Source organism: Myotis daubentonii, chromosome 2, assembly GCF_963259705.1.
Source record: "Myotis daubentonii chromosome 2, mMyoDau2.1, whole genome shotgun sequence".
Lineage (NCBI taxonomy): Eukaryota > Metazoa > Chordata > Mammalia > Chiroptera > Vespertilionidae > Myotis > Myotis daubentonii.
In genome coordinates, this window is record NC_081841.1 from 183,090,033 (window position 1) to 183,114,440 (window position 24,408).

General features: G+C 40.3%; 2 pseudogenes; both read right to left on the reverse strand.

Annotated features, from left to right (window-relative positions):
- Window positions 1-2,429: 2,429 nt before the first annotated feature.
- Window positions 2,430-3,305, reverse strand: LOC132226774 (high mobility group protein B1-like; annotated as a pseudogene).
- Window positions 3,306-20,647: 17,342 nt separating this feature from the next.
- On the reverse strand, window positions 20,648-22,257 carry LOC132226775 (lupus La protein homolog; annotated as a pseudogene).
- Between the last annotated feature and the right edge of the window lie 2,151 nt (window positions 22,258-24,408).

Here is a 24,408-nt window from a genome sequence, read left to right on the forward strand (position 1 = left end):
TGCAAACAACTTCAGATATACCCTTAATCCAGACACAGATCCTTCCTCAATTTCCTGGCTCTCACTGAAACCTTCCCTCTCTAATAGACACTCTCATTTGGGTTGTGGTCCTTCTTACTCTCAAAGTCACTTGCAGATCTTTACTCCTCCACGTACCTTCTGGTCACTCCCCTCTTTCAGGGAGCCATTGGCTCGCTGTCAATCTTTTTATCTCAGGTGTGTAGAATTATCCTTCATTCTAGGCTCTTAGCACCTTTTCTTCCTCAACAGACCAGAAACCTGGTAGGACCTATCACCTAAATATATTCCAAAGCAGACCACTTGCCCTGCTTGCACCTTTTCCAGGCCACCATAGTCTTTTACCTGGACTGCTACTGTCTCAGAAGTCAGCTTTCTGTTTCTCCTCTTGCCCCCATAATCAATTTTCCATTCAGCTCCTAGGGGAATCTCCCTAAAATGTATGATAGCATGCTATGCTCCTTCTCAGAACCCTCTTGGGGCCTTTCATCACTCTGAGACTGAAATCCAAAACCTTCCGGCATCAGCCCCTGCTCATCTCCCTGCCTCATCTCCTACTAAGCCCCCCTTGCTCAGCCTGCCTCCGCCATACTGGAATCCTCCGAGCAAGCTCATTCCCTCCCCATGGCCTCTGCCCGGAGAGCTCCTCTTGTGGACATCGGCACAGCTTGCTCTCCATTCCATTCACTCCCTGTTCAAATATCAACACCCCAGACAGCCCTCCCTGATCACTTCATCTAGAAGATTCCTGTTCTCTCCCTGCCTCAACATCACTCTCAGCCTGATGCTCTGCACACTTTGCAGCCACAATTGTAGTGTCTATAATTGGTTATAGTGTTTGTTTAGGCCTCTTTCCTCTTTTGGAACCTTAGTGCCATGAAGAAAGGAATGTATTTGCTTGTCTTGCTCACCTCTGTCTCCTTAGTACCTGGAGCTGGGTTCAACACATATACGTGTTAAGTAAATGTGTTGAATGAAGAGCTCACACACTTTTAGTTTCCTTAGTCTGACATTTTCTTCCTCATGAATTTCCCATTGAACTCACATTCCTTCAAGTCTCAGCTCAATTGCTACCTCCTCCCGGAAGCTCTTTCCGATATTGATACCAGCCAGCATCCTTAACGCCTTCTTGCTTAGTCACCCCAGCATGCTACTACTTTTTTTTTTAAACCTCTGCAATTATTAGTTTATTAGTATCATCCAGGACTCAGATGTTCAGTATTCCTCCTGAAATTACATAAACAAATGCAAATGCAAATATCCAAGTCAAAGTTATATAACAAAACAGCACTCCATCACAAAAGCGTGTAAAATTACAAGAACACTATTTTAAAACACTGGCACCATAAGAGAATGATAATGTCCAAAACCACAAAATTGTCAAATTGTTTCCTAAACAGCTAAGCGGATAAACATCTGACCCTAATGAGTTTTGAGTTTTATAAAAATCAAATTCAAAGAAATTGGACAATTCAATCTGTGATACAAAGTTTACTTCCCTCATGTCTATTTGATTTATAAAGGGGCAAACTATAATTTGGAAAATATACTCAATCTTAAATGTGGCATACAATTTTAAAAGTTGGCCCAATTAATTAAAAATATATTTAATGGAATCTCAAGTTTCCTAAGCAATCCATATTTAGATAAATAGAATACATTTACAGTGAGCACTTTTTTTTTTTCAGAGCCTTTGCCAGGACTAATGTCAACAAAAGACTTCATACGGCAGTCTTATATTTTAAGCTCACGCTTTTGGGAATACACTCTCAGGCCTTCGTTAACGTGGGAACTGCAAACATAACTGCCATTACATGGTAATGGGAGTTAAAAAAAATGTCAAGTCCTCGTGTAAAGATTAAAACATACTTTTCTATTAGTCTTTCAAGGACAGACTTTCAAATGTTTGATTCTAATAATCCCATGCTGTGAGTAGAGTGGTTACTTTTCACTTTGTAAATGTAACTGGGCTATGTGAAAATAATCAACTGACCAAGAATTTTGAGTTTGTTATGGATGAAAACTGTCTCAATTCAACTCTCATTACCCTCATCACAAGTATGCCGGGTGTGTAGACAAAAGCTTTTTATCAGCTAACTATATGAAAAGATAAACGCTGTAATAATCATATGATCCTAAATGGGCAAAAGCAAGACTAACTTCTCCTCAAGAAGAAAAATGTCAGACCTATGAAAAGGACAACAATACTAATAAAAAGCATTGTATTTACTTAGAAGCATTCAGAATGTCAACAAAACAGCTGCAACTTTTTTTTTGCAATTACAGAGTGCTATTCAGTTAACAGAACAATTCTTTCGTATAAGCTGCATCAGAGACAACTGGAAGATGAAAGAGCTACCATCCCCATATATTACTAATTTGTGTTGTGCATTAACAAAAACCTGCTTTAAATCCATGCCAATTCACAACCCCCATACTGTACCCGGCAAGGTTAGTGGGTATTGAAAATACCACCAGGAGAGGGCTATCTAAAGACACATTCGGTAGTGTGTTAACTATACAAAAAAAGACACTGTACAGTTTAAAAACAAATCTTACACAGCCTTACATTTCAATTTTTTTTCTTTAAAAGGAGTGAGTTGTGTACAAGGGGGTTAAATGCTCCATAGACCAGAAAAAAAAAACTGTGCTGGAGCCAACTTATTTATCATCATCTTCTTCATCTTCCTCCTCCTCTTCTTCATCTCCCTTGTCTTCTTCCTCTTCCTTCTTTTTCTTGCTTTTTTTCAGCCTTGCCAGCTCCCTTTTTGGCAGCATCAGGCTTTCCTGTAGCTCGGTCTGCAGCAATGTCCTTTTCACATTTCTCCTTCAGCTTAGCAGTCTTCTTTCCATGAGGCTGCTAGTCATCTGCAGCAGTGTTATCCCACACCTCTCCCAGCTTCTTTGCAACGTCACTAATGGACAGGCCGGGATGCGCTCCTTTGATTTTTGGGCAATACTCAGAACAAAATAAAAAAAGGCTGAAGGAGGACTCTTGGGTGCATTGGGATCCTTGGATTTCTTTCCTGTTTCCCCTTTAGGAGGAATATAAGTTTTCATTTCTCCCTCATAACGGGGCTTGTCCGCCTTTGCCATGTCTTCAGATTTTCCTTTCTCCTTAGCAGACACGGTCTCCCACCTCTGTGAGCACTTCTTAGAAAACTCTGAGAAGTTGACTGAAGCATCTGGGTGCTTCTTATGTTCCTCCCGGCAGGTTTGCATACGATGACAGCATACGATGACATTCTGCCTCTCAGCTTCTTAGGATCTCCTTTGCCCGTGTTTAATTATTTTTCCTCAGCGGACATACAGTCACCCAGTGCCTGGCCAGCTCACACATGCCCCGGTGCTGTCTCTATGGAGCTCAGTGTACTGCAATCAGCATGCTACTACTTTTATTGAGAAGGAACATGATTCATTTTAGAGAAAGAGCATGGGTTGTGTAGAGTCAAACAGACCTAGGCTTATGTATAATCAATGTTTTACTCTGTGTGACCTTGGGCAAGTTATATTACCTCTCAGAGCCTCAGTTTTCCCCGCCTTTGGAAGGGTGATAGTATCTCATCAAAGGGCTGTGGTGGGGATGAATGAAATGACGACTATCAAGCTCCTGCTATATATATGCAGTGCTCAGTAAGTGTGCCTCACCCCCTGCATCCTGCTAAGCATTGAAGTTACTTGTTTACCTCATTACATAGAAAGCTCTGTTAAGGATAACCTCATCAGTATAATAGTCTTCTAGAGGGCCTAGTACAATGCTTATGTAGTAAGTGCTCAAAGAATGTTTGACAGACTAAGTCCAATTTTCTTAGCATGCTATCTCCTAAATTTGTTCACTCCTGCTGCTTATCGAAGATGATAATATCTGTATGGAATACTAGGTCATCTGAAAGGGATCTGGGGGCATCAACATGGTGCTTGGTGAAAATATTAAGTACATTTCCTTTATCCTATATGATAAGGAAAATGAAATATGGGGAACTATATGAAATGTTTCACTTGTATAAAACTTTGAAATATAATCTCTTTTAATGACTGGACTCAGGAAGTTTACAGAGGATGCTATCAAAATAGAATTCAAAAGGAAGCTTGAGTGATTTTGAAAACATTGGGTTTCACAGTTTTAAAATCACTATAAAAGATTTACAAACATTAATAACTGGAGGGACACTGGTAGTCTATTCTGGGGAACACCTGCTATGAAGATCAGCTTTAGTCAATGTTTATCCAAAGTTCCGTATGCTTTTCTAACTGAGGAAACTGATTGGCCATAGGTGGTGCCCTAGTGGTGGGCAGGAAGCAGGAATTGTGACAGCATGGCCTGCTGTGCCCAGGCACGTGGCTGGCAATCAACAAATAACATTGCCTAAATATCTGCTAACTTTCATCTGAGTCTAGTTTCTTTTGCTTTACTTTTAAAAGGGACATTGATCAACTAAATGTTCCTGCATTTGTTAAACTTAACAAATACAGGAACACCCCAACAAGGTTACTGATGTATTTTGGGCATGACTCATGTTTATTAGCCTGTGTTTCTGACTCTCGGTAGCGTGTGGGTGGGTTGGCCTTGATTGCTGTACCATGTTGGAATGACTTTGAAGGATACTATTGATTCCAAGGGATCCACTGCCTGCCAAAACCAAGTTCCAGGAAAAGAGCTGGAAGAGAAGGAGAGAGATACAACCTGAGGGATTGGAAAATTAGACAGGAGCCATCTGTTACTGCTCCCACCTAGCTCATGAGCGGCTGTGGACACAGGGCTATTTTTACAGGTGCATATTTGTGTTCGCTTGCCCTCCACTTGTCTTTCTGGGTTCATTTGAAAGTACCTGAGATGATGCAGGGAGCCCTTTGGCTCTGTAAAACAGCAGGATGGCTCAGAGCCCTGCCTGGTCTTGACATTTGGGTATATTCCACATCCAAGGATGGGAAAGGCATTTGGCGGCAGAGGTGAAAGAGAGGGCTCAATGGGGCACCAATTTGGCCGATGGAAGATACTGAGCAGATATCTTGGGGCAGCTGCAAGATAACTAGAGTTCCTTCATATATGACAAACTGAAGTACTTGGGGGCTATGCTAAGCCCAAGAAGACAGAATACAATCAGAACAAAGTGAACTCACATATATGTGGGCATATAAATATTTCTGCTTCTATCATCTAACACTGTAAGTGCTGGTACACAACGGGTCAAGTCACATGGGTCTCAAACAAAACTTCTTTCTAGGTTATGGCTCCATTTTGCTCTTGAAAGTTTCCATTTAGAGGGATGCTCAGGTTATAAGATCTTGAGAGTTCCAAGTGAACTTTTATATTATTATATTTTCTTTCTGTGTGACACAGATTTTTAAAAACAATTTGTTTATGTTTTTCTTATATTAAATGCAATGCAATTATTGACAGTCTACCATGGAGCCAGAACTCTGATAGGTGCTGGAGACACAGGGCTGCATAAAATGGCCCAGTGGGGAAAAACAGACATCCAAGTCCTCAGTTTATCCAGCATGATGTATGCTATAATGAAGGTAGTGGAGTGCACCATGGAGAGAGCAAGAGGAGTCCTAAAATCAGCCTGAGGAGCTTCATAGAAGAGGTAATGTTTGCGCCTGGATTCCTGTCTCCAGGAATAGGTAAATACTAAGTGGAGAAAGAACATGCAGGAAATAAAATGGTGGTCCAAGAAGATGGAACAACACATGCAAAGGTGCTGAGGTATAAAACAATCTGGCCCATTGAAGTTGAAACAGCATATGCAAAGACCCCGATGTCTGAAACAGCCTGGAACAAGGGACAGCAGGTAGTTTGATAAAGCTAGAACAGAAGTTATTTAGAACAGGGAATGATAGGTGAGTACTAGATCATGTGACAAGCCAAGGACTTCCTTAGGAAAGCAACAGGGAGCTGATAAATTAGTGTAATAGGTGGTAACATGATTATATTTGAATCTGAGAGAGACCACTGCAATGCAGAGGATAAAATGAAGACTACTAAATTTGAGGCAAAATGACCAAGTGATAGTGAGAGCCTGAATTATAGAGGTGCTGGCAGGGATAGAAAGGGGGAGGATTTTGAGAAATACTTAGAGAAGGCAGTATAGAGAAAACTTAGTGTCTGCATAGATATCAAGATCAGGAACAAGGAAAAGAGAAGGAAGACTTCCAAGTTCCTATGTAGGGTAATTGGTGGATGGTGGTATTATTAAGGGAGATATAAATTCAGCCGAAGACTTTATGAAATGGGGAGGGACAAGAAAAAAGAATTCCACCGGGGTACCTCGAGTTGAAATTGCCAATGAATATTCCTCAAATTCCATTTTCTGTGTGATGATACTCAGCTCAAAAAAGAATCCACTGTCTACAGAGTGAGCCTGGCACTATGTAGCTTTGAGAACTGGCTCCTGACTTGTTTTGCTCCCCCAACTCCTCCACATAAACCCAAGTCTTCCTGTGGCTCCTCCATTTCTCTCCCTTGTCAGAGGACTTTTCTATTGAGGCTTACTTGAAGCCTCACATCCTTGTATGACTTCCCTTGACAACCCACCTAATGTTAGTGTTCCCTGAGCAGTACCATGTGAAATTACATGTTACTCTATGTCTATGTTCTAGCTTCCCTGATGGAACTGGGAATATCTGACATAATGGGGGTGATCATGTAGCTAAAGGGCATGAACATTGTTGGCTGAATGGAAAATGGTCCATATCAGAGAACATTGGAGGTTGCTGAACATGTTTGCAATAGATCAAAGTAGTGATGTGGGCTGGCCTGTGGGGGTGTGGAGACTCATTCATTCTTCTCATTGAGCCTCTTGTTCTAGCAATAGCACCCTCGGTTCTTTGGATCTTTGCATTTGCTAGGATTCCCTGTGGGTTTGGATATGGCTTGTGCCTACAAAGGGGGAACTGGCAGATGTCTGTCCTTTCTGGGTCAACTGGCCACCCCGACCTTGTCCAATGACAAAGTTCTTGTCGCTCCTCTTTCCCACTTTCTGAAGTATTATGACTGAGCAATTTGGGGGTGGCGGTGGGGGAGGTGGGGAAAAGGGCCATCTCTGACTCTGGTAATGTAAGCCTCCTACTTCCAGTAGGGGGCAGTGCTGCACTTCCACAGGCTGACCAGCACCTGGCCTGGGTGCTGTGGTGTGGTGGATGGTTACCAGGGTCCTCCCATTGCCATCAACTGGGATTTTCACCTGTGTACTTGACCTTCTTGATATCAATAGATGAGGCTCTGGAAAGCAGAGACCCTGCCATATCCCTTTAGTACCTAGCATTTGGCAGATAATAGATGCTCAGTATATGCATATTGTTGCAACGGTGTGGGACAAGGTAAATTTGCTTAAAGCAATTACACACACACACACACACACACACACACACACACACACACACACACATACACACTACAATCCATTTTCATTATACTGTTAGTTTAGTCAGGACCTATTATGTGTCAGGCATTATTCCAGGCACTCTACATATATCATTTCTAATCCTCTTAATCCTTTCACTAAGTGTGTTCATCCTGTTTTAGACATGTATTTATTGAAACGTCAAAACAGTGTTTGGAACTGGTGCTTAAATATAGGCTTAATTTTAGCCACATTCATGCTATTTTGTGAGCTCATTTTTGGCCAGCAGACATCTTTGACAATAAAGCCTACGGATAAGTCAGCACTGTCATTTCCTCCTGGGGTCTGTTTGGTTCTCTCCTATGTTTCCCACTGTATGCGCAGACATGCCCCCCCCCCCCCCCACACACACACACTTTCCTTTTCCTTTTTTTTTTTAATTAAATCTTTATTGTTCAGATTATTACATTTGTTCCTTTTTTTTTCCCCCCATAACTCCCCTCCTCCCAGTTCCTGCCCCACCCTCCGCCCTCACTCCCCACCCACTCTCCTCATCCATAGGTGCACTATTTTTGTCCAGTCTCTTCCCACATCTCCCACACCCCTTTCCCCCCCAAGAATAGTCAGTCCATTCCCTTTCTATGTCCCTGATTCTATTATAATCACCAGTTCATTCTGTTCATCAGATTATTTATTCACTTGATTCTTAGATTCACTTGTTGATAGATGCATATTTGTTGTTCATAATTTGTATCTTTACCTTTTTCTTCCTCTTCCTCTTCTTAAAGGATACCTTTCAGCATTTCATATAATCCTGGTTTGGTGGTGATGAACTCCTTTAGCTTTTCCTTATCTGTGAAGCTCTTTATCTGACCTTCAATTCTGAATGATAGCTTTGCTGGATAAAGTAATCTTGGTTGTAGGTTCTTGGTATTCATCACTTTGAATATTTCTTGCCACTCCCTTCTGGCCTGCAAAGTTTCTGTTGAGAAATCAGCTGACAGTCGTATGGGTATTCCCTTGTAGGTAACTGAGTTTCTTTCTCTTGCTGTTTTTAAGATTCTCTCTTTATCTTTTGCTCTTGGCATTTTAATGATGATGTGTCTTGGTGTGGTCCTCTTTGGATTCCTTTTGTTTGGGGTTCTCCGTGCTTCTTGGACCTGTAAGTCCATTTCTTTCACCAGGTGGGGGAAGTTTTCTGTCATTATTTCTTGAAATAGGTTTTCAATATCTTGCTCTCTCTCATCTTCTGGCACCCCTATAATTCTGATGTTGGTACGCTTGAAGCTGTCCCAGAGGCTCCTTACACTATCCTCGCATTTTTGGATTCTTTTTTTATTTTGCTTTTCTGGTTGGATGTTTTTTGCTTCCTCGCATTTCAAATCATTGACTTGATTCTTGCGCTCCTCTGGTCTGCTGTAGGGCGTCTGTATAATATTCGTTATTTCAGTCCGTGTATGCTTAATTTCTAGTTGGTTCCCCAATATAAGATCGAGGGTCTTATTAGTTTTCGTGTAGAGCTCATTAAGTTTATCGGCAGCTTCTAAACAGTTCTTGAGAGACCTTAAAAGTGTGGTTCTGAACTCTATTTCTTCCATTGACAATTTTGTCCTGTTTCTTTGTCTCCGCATTTTGTTATGCTTCCTTGGTGCACCCCCTAGTGGTCTTTGTTCGCAGTCTTATAGATAAATCTTGATTGTTGTAGCTAATTCCAGGGAGGGTTTGACCTCCAGGCCAAGTGGCTATGAGAATCAGCTGTGTCAGTAGTGAGAGAACTTCTGTCCTCTAGGGAGGTGCTAATCTAGCCTTTGCCTGAGGCTATCCGGCAAATGCCTCTGTGCAGGGCTTGGGCGGGGCGGGTCAAACAGGATCAACAGGGTGGGCCGGAGAGAGCAGTTATGGCCGCTCTCAGTCCTGTCCCAAGGGGCTCTGCCTCTCTGAGTCCCAGCACCCGCTGCAAAGCTGGGAGAGAAAGCTGCACTCGCTCTGACCGAAGCCAGACAGTCCCGCTTCTCCCGTTTGAGTCTGGGTCCCTAAAGACTCGCCCGGATCTGGTGCTCAGAGTCTGCGACTCCCTCCCGATTGAAAACAACAACCGCGCCCTCGGCCGCCAGCCCGCTCCTCGCACTCCGCACCTCAGAATTTGACTTCAGCACTGCGCCTCCTCTGAGTGTCCGTGTGCGTTTCTCTTTCCTCCTAGTTGTAGGACTTCCACTCAGCCAGCGTTCCTGTGGTTCTGGGTGATGTCCCTTCCGTTTTTTGGTTACACTTTTGAAGTAGTTGTTCAAAGCAGCAAACTCCGGCGTTAACCTATGCCGCCATCTTGGTTCTCCCTTTTCCTTTTCCTTTAACTCACTCATACCCCACACTCCATAATATGGAAAAGGGACCCTTATTGTTCCATAAGATGTTTGGTACTTTCCTTCTTCTGTACTGTTCTGTGAATGCTACTCTTATTAGAATTTTTGGTGATTTAAAAGCCTTAAGAAGAAATACTCATCAATGTTATAAAAACTGCTTTTTGCTAGAGTTAAATAGCCCAGCTATTTTTTATTTGAAGAAAAGAATGCTAGTTCTCCAATACAAATCACTAGACTGATATGTTAGTCTTTATATTTCTCCTCCATTTTTCTCTCTTTTAAGGCTTTCTATTATATTTTCATTTTGCACCTGGGACTTGAATATTGGGGTTTCCTTGGAGACTTCTTACTGTAAAATACTGAGCCATTTTATTGTAGGACTGGGTAAATACGATCAATTTAATGGCAAGGAAATGCTTATTTTCCAAGACTAATAATCACAATCCATTCCTCACTGGCTTCCCTGCTTCTAGCATGACTCCCCTGCAGTCATGCAGCTGCCAAATTCTCTTTTCTCACCTGCTGCTCTGACAGTGTCACCTCTCTCCTCAAACTCCCACGGTGGCTCGCTATCACCTTCATGTTCATCCATGCCCAAAGCCACCCCCCTAGCTTCCAGACTCCTGCTCTCTTCAGTTTCCCACCTTCTAGACCTTCCAAGAGTTCTGCTGTCAATGCTTTCCCATTATTCCTAGCGCCATTCCTCAATATGTCAGGAATCCACTGGGAGCATGCCAATGGCTTCTGATCAGCTTCTGAATGCTTGTCCCTTTGCCTCTAAATCCCTTCCCAGGACTTCCAGCTCCCAATTCCATTTGTTGTTGTTGTCAAGGATTACCGGCTGAAATTTCACTTCTTTCCCAAAGTCATTTTCATCTAATAGAATAATAGCTTGTACTCTGTACATTTTATTTATTCATTTTAATTGAGGTGAAATACACATAATATAAAATTACCATCTTAACCATTTTTAAGTATACAGTTACTAGTGCTTAAGTAGATTCACATTGTTCTGCAATGAATCTCCAGAACTTTTCATCTTGCAAAACTGAAATAATATACCCGTTAAACAATAATTCTCCATTCTCCCCTCCTCCTAGCTTTTGGCAGCTACCATCCTACTTTTTGTCTTTATGAATTTGACTCCTATAGTCTCTTCATATAACTGGAATTACGCAGTCTAGTCTCTTCATATAACTGGAATCTCGCAGTATTTGACTTCTTTTGACTGGCTTATCTTACTTAACATAATGTCCTCGAAGTTCATCCATGTTGTAGCATGTGTCAGAATTGCCTTCCTTTTAAAGGCTGAATAATACTCCATTTTATAGATATACATTTTGTTTGTGCAATCATCTGCTGTTGGAAATCGGGGTTGCTTCCACCTTTTGGCTATTGTGGATAGTGTTGCTATAAACATGGGTGTACAAATATCTCTTTGAGAACATGCTTTGTATTCTTTGGGGGTATCTACCCATTTTGTACATCTTTTAAAAATATATTTTATTAATTGTATAGAGATAGGAAGGGAGAAGGAGAGAGAGAAACATTGATGAGAGAGAAACATCAATCAGCTGCCTCTTGCATGCTCCACACTCTGGATGGAACCCACAACTCAGGCATGTGCTCTGACTGGGAATTAAACCGGCGACCTCTTGGTGCATAGGATGATGCTCAACCAACTGAGCCACACCCACAGGGCCCATTTTATACATCTTTAAATTAAAAAAAAATAGTTTTCATGATGTGCTGAATGAAAACCAAACCAAACCAAATACTTGGTTCTTTCAACTGAGTCATAATAAGAGATGTGCTACCAAAACCGGTTTGGCTCAGTGGATAGAGCGACAGCCTGCGGACTGAAAGGTCCCAGGTTCGATTCTGGTCAAGGGCATGTACCTGGGTTGCGGGCATATCCCCAGTGGGAGATGTGCAGGAGGCAGCTGATTGATGTTTCTCTCTCATCGATGTTTCTAACTCTCTATCCCTCTCCCTTCCTCTCTGTAAAAAATCAATAAAATATATTAAAAAAAAAGAGATGTGCTAATATTAAAATAGGCTGCATCTGCTTCAAAATCCAATGGTAATAAACAAATATTTCACAATGAACTATGAATGGCATTTATTTGTTGACTGGGTCAAACCTCAGAAGCAGAGGGAGAGATGATAATCTGAAAAATTGTGGAGTGCTTTAGCTCTTCTTCATTTTTATGGAATTTATTGTAGTTTTGTGACGTCAGAATAATAGGTGGTAGAAATATAGGAAGCACAGAAAAGTATGTGTGTGGTCAGTTTGCTAAGTTAAAAGTACACATCACTTTTCTTGTTAAGATATATCCCCCCAAGTGATTCTGATCGCCTCTCCCACAGCCCTCATGGGTTGTTCCAGGTGTAGAGAGAGCCTCCAGGAGCTGGGCTGGAGTACTTGTAAATTATAAGGGTTACTTTGTCTCTCTGGTATGGACCTCTACTAAATGTGGCTCCTCTTCTCACTATACATCTGATCTTACCTTTGACTCTCAATCTTCTTAAAACAAAAAGAGATGAGAAAAGAGGACCTCAAGAAAAGTGCACCAAGGGCAAAAATTGTCCTTTAAGACTCATACAGAGCGGGCCCACCCTTCCCTCTTCCAAGCAAGAGACTACTTGAAGCTGTTTTCAGAGGTGGAGGCCTTTCCACATGGAGACCAGGTTTTAAACATCTCTGATCACAGTTAAGCTAAACCACTGGCACCATAGCTCCTAGTCCTTGACCTTGACTCTATTGCATGACACTTCTCCCCAGATGTGCCTGCATGTGGCCTTCAGCTCTTCTCTGCTCTCAGCATGTGCCATTGCACGTGGATATCCTTGTCCTGTAGAATTAGTCCCATCTACTCTAGGGAGAACCATCTTTTGTAGCTCAGAATAAAAAAACAAAAAACTAAAAACTTTTCACTTCAGTTTTCTTCATTCTCCAAATACAGATGCTACGTAAGTCTATTTCTTGAGATAATTTTGTTAGGCAAGGGAAGAGTAGGACAAAAAAAATTTGAAGAAAACTCATGCACATACTCTCTCCACACCCTCACTTGTTATTTTTTTATACCTTTACCTAGCTCTAATGGCAAATTCAATTAAAAAGAAGCTGATCTATTTGCTTTTACTTTTAATAGAGCCATTGAATTTTTCACATTACAGCCATTCTAAAACACCCAATCAATATTTGCTTAAAGAGAAAATTAGAGGCACCATTCTTATTTAAAAGTTAAGGTCCCTGAGGGATCAAATTGGAAAACAAAGTTTCCTTCATTTCTGGTCCACCTCCTTTCTTCCTTTAGGGTTTTTATTCTAGTCGCCATCTCATCTTCTTGCTTAATCCCCAGCCTCCATATGCTACTCATTTTTCTGGGCTTTTAGTTAGCAGTCCAGGATTTGGAATTGGCCCTCATCCTTACTGTTATTCACACCAGGTTGAAGAAAATGAAAGTAATAAAGGGATTCAAATTCCTATGGGCCTGCAGTTTGCAGAGCAGACCTCTTGTTTCCCATTAATATGGGGACAAGATGGATATTGATAGAACAGTTGACAAATTCTTTAAAAGTTTCTTTATGCTCTCCATTCCCTGAATAATGAAGATATGTTATCACTATTAAATCTTACTTTCTATCAGAATTTCTTGTGTTAGCTTTTAACCAACAAGGCCACGGCTTTTGACATAAAGTCATGAAAATGAATGAGGAGACCACAGGAGACAGTCCCAATGTGACTGATGTTGTAGAGTGGACAGAAGAGAGAAACTGTGCTGGGTTCTATTTATCCTTTCAAGTCTCCAAGTTGTATGGCATCTTAGCAGAAATGACCCATGCTTGTTGTTTTTTCTTGATTCTCTAAACTGCGGTTCATACCTTACCAAATGGCTCACATACTTTCCACCTGATATTGGAGTCTCCCTAATACAATATTTGTATTAGAGTGAATTGAGAACTAAGTAAGGGTGAGTATGTGTGTGTGTGTGTGTGTGTGTGTGTGTACACAAATAAAACCTAGTTAAATTCTCACAACTACTTAGAAAGTATCTATTGTTATCCTCCTTTAGGGATGCAAATAAAAGGAGGTCAGAGGAGTGATACAATTTGTTTGACATCTTATAGTAAGTGACAAAGCTGGGGTTTGCACTAGGGTTCTTCACTTGGAGAGCTGATGTTCTTTTCAACTATATCATGCTATTCATTTGGTTGTAAAAACAATGATTATTAATCAATCCCTCACCCCACCATTTTCACTCAAACAACTTCTGGCTGACAATAGTTGTCCAACAATTTTTAATTCCATTTTTCCTTTTCCTCCCTCTCCTATCTGGCTAATTTTCTTTGCTGAAAGCATTCACAGACTATCAAAATTCCCTAAACAATTCAAATCAGTTTTGTGTATAAGCAGAATATAGAATCTGTCATAATGTTGACTACCCCCAAAATTATGTTTTTATACACTATGCTTTTCAAATTGGGGCCAATCAACTTGTCATTCATTGAAATGTTTTAGCACAGATTATGCTGACACATGGGGATGCATATGTCACATTTAGAGGAAAAGTTTTAAAATATGATGATTTCATTGGCATTGATTCATTGTTAACCAAAGACAAGGTTATTTAGATGCATTGAGCATGGTGCTTTTGCATCACTCAGCTACTTGTGATTTTCCCCAGGCTTTTAGAAAATTCTCCTACAAGGATATAAAAAACAAAATTGCATCCTTCTGATAAAGCAGAAAAAATGATTAATATACCATAGAGAAATGTTACCATATTCAATAGTACCAAAGTCAGTTTATGAAGTTTCATCTTACACTGTGTCTAAAGTTCTGTATTGGTTTCTACCATGTGAAGTTGGGTAAGGAGATCCCTGATTGAGGGTCCCTTTATGTAAGATGAAGGGTAACTGGTTATATTTCTGGGAAATAAGACTCATGCAGATTGGAGGGCAGCAGGGGAGTACTGAAATTTTAACTTCACCACCATGTTTCTCATTCTGGAGAAGTCCAAGCTATGGCTGTAGGAAGTACATCAAGCTGGGAAGAGCACCATACCAGGCTATCATATCTCAGCCAATGAATGTCTGCTGAAGTCCAAACTTGCACAGCCAACAGCCTTCTCAACATCTCCTCCTAGGTGGACAGCTTACACTCCACTTGTCTGGAACGGACCCTCTGTTTCTCCTCCTACACCTGTCCACATAGTTTCATTTCCCTAGTGTTTGGCAATACCATGCTTCCAGTTGCTCAGGGCAAGAACTTTAGGACTATCCCTAATTCCTTTTTCTTTTACTCCACATAACCAACCCTCGGCATATCCTGTTGGCTTTGTCTCCACAATACACCCAGATTCTAGTCACTTCTCACCACCTCCATTGCCAACACCTTGGTCCTAGCCACGATCATCTCAAATCTAGATGACTACAGTAACCTATTGGCTTCCCTGTTCCATCCTTGTCCTGGACAGACTGTTATCAATCTAGCAGCCTTGTGAAACCCAAGAGAAAATAATGATTCTCCTCATTCAAAACTCTCTACTGGCTCCTCACCTCCCTGAGTAAAAGCCAGTCCTTCCAATGACCTGCCTGGCTCCACAGGCTGTTTCCCCTCTGGTATCTGATACAGTTATCTCCCTCATCCCTCCACTCTAATAGCAATGCCTTCCTTGTTCTTCATCTCAGCCACCAAACCTGCTCAACATTGGTCTGGGTCTGGACTTGTTACCAACGTTCCATCAAGTGTCCTCATCCAGTGTCTTCTGAGGTTCCAAAAATTATCCCCACACCTACTGGAGAAAGCATAACCATCCATTCAATTAATCAATGAGACAAATCAGTTTTATTTCCAAATTTCATGACTAATGGGTTCTCTTTTCATCATTTTCACTGCCAATAATCTCCACACCATGCCCACCACCAAAAAAAAATATTTGTCTGGACTAATGCCTTCCCATTCTGTATTGTCTTTTCTCTCTGCCTGGATGTGTCCTCCAGAGATATTCATATGGCTAATTCCTATACCTCTTTCAAGTCTGCACTCAAATGTTTCCCTCTCAAGGAGAACTATCTTGACCGTCCTACTTAAAATTACAAAACAAAACTTAAAAAAAATAAAATAAAATTACAACCTGTATATTTTTCTGCTAGAATGTAAACTCCATAAAAGCAGACATCGTTGTCATTTAAAAAACAAACAACAAAAGAAACAAACAAAAATCCTGATGTATCTTAAGAACTTGGGACAGTGCCTGGCAATAGTAGGCACTCATTGTATAGTAGTTTAATTAGTGAATAAGGTGAAAAGTGCTAATTCCTGACCAGGATTTGACATTGTAAGACTTTGGGCAAGGCATTTCAATGTCCTGAAGTCGGTTTTTTTTTGTTTTTTGTTTTCAAACATATGGAGAGACTGGGGTCTGCAACTGCTACTTCATGAATTTAAAGTGACTCTCACGAAAACATTCCAAAAAAATAGACCTGACTATGATGCAATATGATTAAAGGGCAGATGCTGCAGAGGTCATGGGTGGCACAGTGGGCTCCTGCTCAGCCCAGGAGCTGCCCTGGCTGGCAGCCCACACACTCAGTATTGCTCCTCTGAAAAATTGTCACTGCAGTCTTGTTAAATTCTAACTTAGGGCCAATGTTTAGCTGTAGTCTGAATGAAGCAGAAAAACATGCACCATGGAAGGACTAGGCAGCTCTTGGGAAAAAGCCATTGCTATGGAAACTCCACGTTGCTTTACATGTGTAGCATTATGAGAGTGACTGGCCAAAAGAATATATAACGAGATCCTTGAAATATTGAAAATCACACCTCATTTTATTAGGGGTTTTGTGATCCAACCTTGTGTTCATGATGTGATTGTGCTGTGAAGTTCAAAAATATTGTTACCTGGGGTTTAAAAATGTTAAATAAGCTCTTCATTAAAAATGCTAGCATCAGAACCACTTGCTATCTCCTCTGATGATTTGTAATTAGAACAGATTCACTGGTGCATAGAATTTTAAGAATCCTATTTTAAAGAGTTCTTCTTCATGCTATATGAGTTTTCTACCTCTATGCATTGTGTTCCATGCCATTATTTGTCCCAATTAAAATTTCTAAGCAGCTTAAAGTATACAATAAAAAGCTACTTGCAAAGTAGTAGATAGCCACAAATATAAGGCTTATCTTTTTTTTTTCTAGAGAGGAGAGAAATTATTTTTACTCATTCATTTTACTAATTCATTTAAACAATGATTTAGGAGACATCTACTATGTGCCAAATCCTATATTAAAGGGTGAAGAAACAGTAGCCTGCAATTCCCTCTAGCCCCTACCCTTATGCATGGAGTGTGCAGTCAACTGGGAGATACATAAATTAAACAAATAATTAAACACAGTTCAGTTATAATTGCACTGACTGTTACTAAGGAAGAACAGGACACTGGACAGTAGAAGACTTAGGCTGGTGAGGAGAGAGGTTGTAAAACCCTTCCAAGGTACGTGCCCCTTCACCTGGGACCTGAAGGACTCCTCCAGGTCAGGACAGAGGTGGGGGCTTGCGGGAGTGATGAACATTCAGGCGAACGGGAGAGCATGTGTGAAGATCCTGGGGAGAAGAGGAATTAAAAGAGGAGCAACACCCATGGAGCATCACAGCAAGAAGGAGACGGGCAATAAACTGGAGAGTGCAGACCGTGCAGGACCTTGTAAGCTGGGTGAAGAATTCTGGATTATTTCTGGAGTAAGAGAGAGGCATCAAGCAGGAGAATTACATGATTTTATCCATTTTGAAAAGATCACTCCGTGTGATGAGTGGAGACTGAGCTGGAGATAGGGTGAGGATGGATGGATGGATGGATGCATCTGCACTAGTCCACACATAAAGAATATTTTTGGTGGTGGTGGTTTTGGGCAGTGAAGATGGGAAAGGAGAGCCCATTGGACACATATTTTGGAAGGAGAACTGAAGAGTCTGTCATTGGGTGGACTGGATGTGTGGTTTATGCTTTCTCTAGAAGGCCCTGCAGTTAGTTTTGGAGCAGGTTCAAAGGACACTAGATGAGGACACCTGATGGGGCTTCAGTAACATATCCACACTTGCCAGAAGCCAATTCCAGCATGTCAGCAAGGGCTGAATTATCTGGGAATGGCTAAAAGTCATTTCCACAAACCTGAAAAGAATGCAACCTGTGGGTCACGACCATCGGAAAACACATATAGCATATCAGATATTTACATTACGATTCATAACAGTAGCAAAATTACAGTTATGAAGTAGCAATGAAAATAATTTTATGGTTGGGGCTCACCACAACATGAGGAACTGTATTAAAGGGTCTAGGCATTAGGAATGTTGAGAACCACTGCATTAAATGATTGCTTGCTGCCAGACAGCTCAGGGCATCTTAATCTACATGTTATTGCCTCCTACTGGCCAAACTCCTGAACATCGGTAGGCAAATTCTTCCAATCTGACCATGGATTCTGTACCTAACCCTACCCTTTGAAGTGTATATCTCTACCTCACCTTAGGACAAATTGCGTTGATAAATAGCAAGGGGTCCTGAGACGAGGAGAACTTTGTTCATTTTAGCTAAGCTACTCTGCCCCCCAAATGCCTTTCTGCCGGGAGCCGGTCCATCCTTGCTGTTTCAAGGGACCTGGCATATATGGCATACTGTTCTTAATATGTTTGCTCACCTTCTTGGCGCTGTGTTTTAACCAAGGTCACCTCTCCGAGAAAGGTTGTTTCCCCAGGTAGGGATTTTCCCCTTAAGTTAGGGAGGGAATAAAACCCCTCAACTAAGTGCCAGGCAGGTAATTAATCACTTTAACTATGAACAATCATGCTTAAGCTACATAATCTTTACTCCCTGGAATGGAGATAAGAAACGCCCTAACCTTTGTAATAGAGATTGATAGGATTGAATCAATTGGTATAAATACAGATGTAACAAGACAGAAAGAGACAGAACTTAGAACACAGAACCAAGAGAGACAGAACCTAGGCACAGAACCTACACAGAACGTTCTCTAGAGACAGAAGAACTTCGCTGGAGAGAACATGGCAAAAGATCCTGGACTGAACCTGACTACAGAAATTGGCAAGAGAACCTGACTAGAACCTGGTGACTGAACCTGGCTGGAGAACCTGGAGAACCTAGCAAGAGAACATGGACACAGAACCTGGCTGGAGATCCTAAGCAGAACCTCTCTGGAGATCCAGACCAGAACTTGGTTGGAGATCCTGGCTGGAGATCCTGGCTAGGCTGCTGATCAACTGAACACTGTCTCCGTGTCCTTCCTTCTTCGCCGACTCCGTCTACGCCTTTGGGAACCCCTGGACCTGCTGGGGTTGGACCCTGGCACCTTTCAAAATTATGCTTCATCTCTGGACTCTGTATTAAGTTACACACAGCCCTTCTCCAGATTGCTGAACCCTTCTAGATGCTGGAAATAGAACCCCGGCACACAATCAGACCAAAGATGATGGATTATTGTAGAACTGCTATTTCTCCCTTTAATTAGGTCAATGTTTGCTTCATATATGTTGGGGCTCTTTTGTTTGGTGTGTAGATACATATAATTGTTATATATTTTTGATGAGTGGACCCTTTCATCAATATATAATGTCCTTCTTTGTTTTTAACTTAAAATATATTTTATCTGATGTTCACATTGCCACCCCAAATCTTTTGTTTACTATTTGCATGGAATATCTTTCCTATCCTTACGCTTTCAACGGATTCGTGTCTTTGGGTCTAAAAAAAAAAATCTCTTGTAAGCAGCATGTAGTTGGGTCATTAAAAAAAAGTCCATCTTGTCATCTCTGACTTTTAACTGGTGAATTTAATTATAGGTTTTTAACAGCTATAAAATTTCTCTTTCACTACATATGGTTTGTTTTTATTTGTCTCAAGGTATTTTTCTAATTTTCTTAGTGATTTCCTTTTTGACCCATTGATTCAAACTGATTAGCAGGACTTGCTTCTGCCATTTTGCTATTTGTTTTATTTAGTTCTTATATCCTTTTTCCTCCTCATTTCCTCCAAAAATGCGTTCTTTTTTTTTTTTTATTCCTAGTGAAAAATGTTGGCTCTCTTCAAATTTTTCTGTATATTTTAAAATCTATTTTTAATGGTTACCATGGAAATGAAATTACAGTTACTATCTTAAATTAATACCATCTAGTTTGAATTGATACCAATTTAGCATTAATAATATACACTAACTACTCCTATCCAGCTCTGTACCTCTCTTGATGTTGTTATTGTCATAAATTTCATCTTAATACATTATGTGCCCCTTAACATAAGTTTATAATTACTAGTATTGTTTTATACATTTGGGTTTTAAATCTTAATGAAAACAAAAGAGTAATAAACTAAAACTATAATAATGGTAGCTTTCACAGGTGTCATTTTTTTATTAAAAAATTTTTTTTTAATTGCCATGTTCAAGTTTTCCTTGAGATGTTGGGCATATTTGGGTCACATCAGCTGTCAGGCTTCAGTTCATAGTGAGTACATATGGAGTCAGCAGTATATTGGGGTCAACATTCATACATTCATAACAGAATGTGGAAAGCTCTGCTTTTAGGCATCTACACCCACAATTTTTGCCCTGGCTTTACCCAGATTCATTTTTTTTGCTCTTTTTATATAGTATATATTTTATTAGTTTACACTAATACATTCTCATATTACAAAGGCAATTTAGTATACGAATCTTTCTTTTGATATTTGAATAATCTGAAATAATTTAGAACTGTACATTAAAAACCCTCATTTGGATAATAAAGACAAGGTAAAGAACAAAAATTTTCCATCTTACAGGTGGACATTGAAGTGGACTTAATTTGTTGTTCTTTTTAAAAGCTTAATTAAAATGAATCAAAACATTTTTTTTTTTTTTTTTTTTTACACCAAACTAGTGTTCCCTGGCACCATTTCCTGCTGTTTTGATGCAGGTTCTTCTTTTGTCTCTTTCTTTTCTTGCTCTTTTTCTGGTCTAGATGTACCATGTTCATCCTGCTATCAATTTAGTTTTCCCCCCTGAAACTGTACTTTTCCTTTAGCAGGCCCAGTCAGGGCAGTTTTTTCCCTTTCCTTTTCCCTTAAATCTGCAATTTTTTAAACTTACATTTGTTTAGGGATTCCTGATGATCTATGATTTTTTTTCAATGTTTATTTTTTCATATCTTCATCTAGTACTTCCCATATCACTTGTTTGTTCCTTAATTAATAAGCTTACCATTATTTCCATCATTGGCTTTATCCAGTGCTTTCTTAGCTTTTTCTTTAAATAGAATTATTTCCTCTTTTGCTCCTCTGAAAAAGTCTACCCATTTTATTTCACCATGATCTGAGGAAAGGATGTGCATCTGGGTACCCTGAAAATTTCAGCAAGCAGCTAATCTTTTCTTCTTCAGACTTCATTTCAGCATTTTCTGCTAACTTTTGTTTTTCTTCTTGCTCATTTAGCTCATAATTTAGCTTCCACTTTACTTTGCTTTCTTCATGTGTTTTTTTCTTTTCACAGTAATATTTCTTGAAAAATATTAGCAGATTTGTGTCTTTATACTTTTGTCCAGGGATCTCCACAGCTTTTTAGCAGATTCAGTGCTATTAAGCACAGCAAATATTGATTCCTCAAATGTTTGTGCAGTGTTCTTCTCATCTGAATATTTAGTATTTGACCTTTATCTTCTAACTATTCTTTTTTGAAATCCTTTTTTTTAAATAAAATATTTTCTTTCTTTTTTAAAAATATATTTTTTAATTGATTTCAGAGAGGAAGGGAGAGGGAGAGAGAGAGATAGAAACATCAATGAGGAGAGAGAATCATTGATAATTGACCTCCTGCATGCCCCCTACTGGGGATGAAGCCCACAACCTGGGTTGTGCCCTAATTGGAATCGAACCATGACCTCCTGATTCATAAGTTGATGCTCAACCACTGAGCCACCGTGGCTGCTCTAACTATTCTTTTATGCCATCAAGGATTGCATCAGTAGGGAAGCCTTTAAAATAAACAGATATGTATTTTACACTATTTTTATTTATTTACTTTTTTTCCTTTGTTGTTAAATTTATTGGGGTGACACTGGTTAACAAAACTATACAGCTTTCAGGCACACAACTGTACAACACATCATCTGTACTCTGTTTTGTGTGTTCATCACTCCAAGTCAAGTTCTGGGGAAATGCCATCATTTTTATACACAGTCACGTCAGGGAGGCATTTGTTTGGAGATTTTCTGATTTTAGTTTTATCTTCACTTATTTCTATGAGTTCTGCCTTTGATTTGCTCAATGATCCTACTATTACATTAAAGTGTGCTAGAGGGTTTAACCTATTGAATTTTATCATTATTTTCAAAGTTATCCAGCCTTCATCCATTTTGATTTGTTCCTTTAAAAACTTGTCCCATGGCAAAACTGAAGCCACCAAAGTAATACTCAATTTGATGAGAGATTTTGGCCTCCAGAGCAGCCATTTTTTCATCACTATTTTTGGCCATCATGGCTATCTTCTTTTTTTAAAAAAAAAAAATATTTTTATTGATTTTGTTAGGGGCAAAAATAAAATATTGGAGCTAGCTATGGTTATGGTAAATATTAATCATGAGTGCCTTGTGTTGGTTAAAGACAGGACATTCTGACCTGGCTGGGAGTAGTATGCCCCCAGGACCTGGGAGTCAACCTTGGACCTGGGAATCAACCTTGGAACCATTCTCATTCAATAATTGTCTATTATCATGGAAAGATTAACAACTTTGTTGCCTAAACAATGGAGTCCCACCCCAGCCTCCTACTTCCCCATGCCAGTAATCCCTACTTCCCCATGTAATCCCTGGTCCTACCCTATGTAAGCAGCAGGGGGCGCTGCAGAGCAGATTTTCACGGATGACCTGCTGCTCTCCCATACTGCCAGCAGTATTGGAATACATGCTCATATATGATTCAACACTGTCTCTGCTTAATTGGCTTAAGTATTGACAGGCAGCAGAGACCCTTTGATTGTCCACTTACAATTTCAGAGAGGAAGGGAGAGGAAGAGAGAGAAACATTAATGATGAGAGAGAATCATTGATTGGCTGCCACCTTTATGCCCCACACTGGGGATTGAGCCTGCAACCCAGGCATGTGCCCTGACAGGGAATTGAACCATGAACTCCTGGTTCATAGGTTGATACTCAACCACTGAGCCATGCCGGCCAGGCAGTTGTGGCTATCTTTAAGGTCTCGGTCCTGCAGAGCCAGGCCACAGGATCACTGAGAGCAACTGACTGCAGTGTCTCATCTTCCCCCAGATTCAATTAAAGAGAAAAGAGATTTGTGGTTTTATCTTTTATTTCTTCTCTTCTTTATTTCCATCCCATTTTCTTTTTCATTTTTGTTCCTCTCTCACTCTCTCCAGGGAGAGTAGACATGTAGTTCTGTACCTGTGAGGGAAGGAGGTATCTACGACTTTCCATTGAATTCTCCCCGTTTTGAGCCCGATGCCTCATCTCTGTATTTTGCTGTCCCAAGCATGTCTAAGTGAGGGGACTCTCCAGAGACTTAGTGGTTAGTCTGCAACTCCCCCACTTGAATTCTGAGCCATGGTTTTCTTCACTTTGGCCCATCAGTTACTGAGCCTACATCTGCTTCCAGAGCACAAAAAGTATTGAAATCTCTTGTCAACTGACATCCTCTCTCATAATAATTTTATGTCAGTTCTTGTTTCAATAATGTTGTGTAATAAACAACCATTCTATTTCCCAGTGATGTAACACGACCAACTCCTCCCCCTGTCCTCCCCCTCCCCCATGGATCAACTGGTCAGTGGTGGAAGTTCCTAAAATTATGTTCCAATTATTTTATTCCTTGAACATATTTTAAATTGTCCTCTTTCAAATGTTTCTTTTGCTTTTTTTCCTGTGATTATATTTTGCAGAGAATCCATTTAAAACTAATTTTAAACAAACGTACTCAAGCCTATTTATGTTGCCATTCAGCGACCTTGTTTTTGAACCAGGTGTAGCAGAATAACTGGATGTGATAACATCTGTGGCCACTATTGCAGAATTGCCCTTTTCTAGTCCATATTAAAAAATTCTAATGAAGTCTCACAAAAGAAAAAAAGCTAAATCAGTAGTTTTCATTCTACCCATATATAAAGTTATTGGCAACATTTTGCTGTGTAAATAAGAACCCTTTAGCCCTCTGTCAGATGGCTTATTTTCCTGGATGGCTTGAGGGCTGGAGAATGTCCATTTAAACTGCCAAAGGTATAGCTGAGATTACTCCAGGCAAAATTGAGAAGTGGTTCTTCCCCATCTGTACTTACCTGAGGCATGCAGTGTCTCATGCTCCTCTCTTCTGAACCGCCCCCTGTTCTGAGAGAGGAAATGTTATTATGGTGAAGGTCTCGATGATGGATGGAACATTGTTAGCCCTCCCAGGATTCTGCATTTTGGCAGGAATCAGGGCCTTTAGCTGAAGAAGTGAGAAAGCATCATTATTGGGACCAGCCACGGTAGAGGACAGATAAAGCAGATCACCTTTCCAAACACTATCATATTGTCAGTCTTTCATGACTTTGTGTATTGATTTCACTTTTCAAGTTTTTAAAGTTGACTTTACCTTTTTTATAATTTCACTTCTTGATGTCTTAATGGAGCCTTCCATGCTAT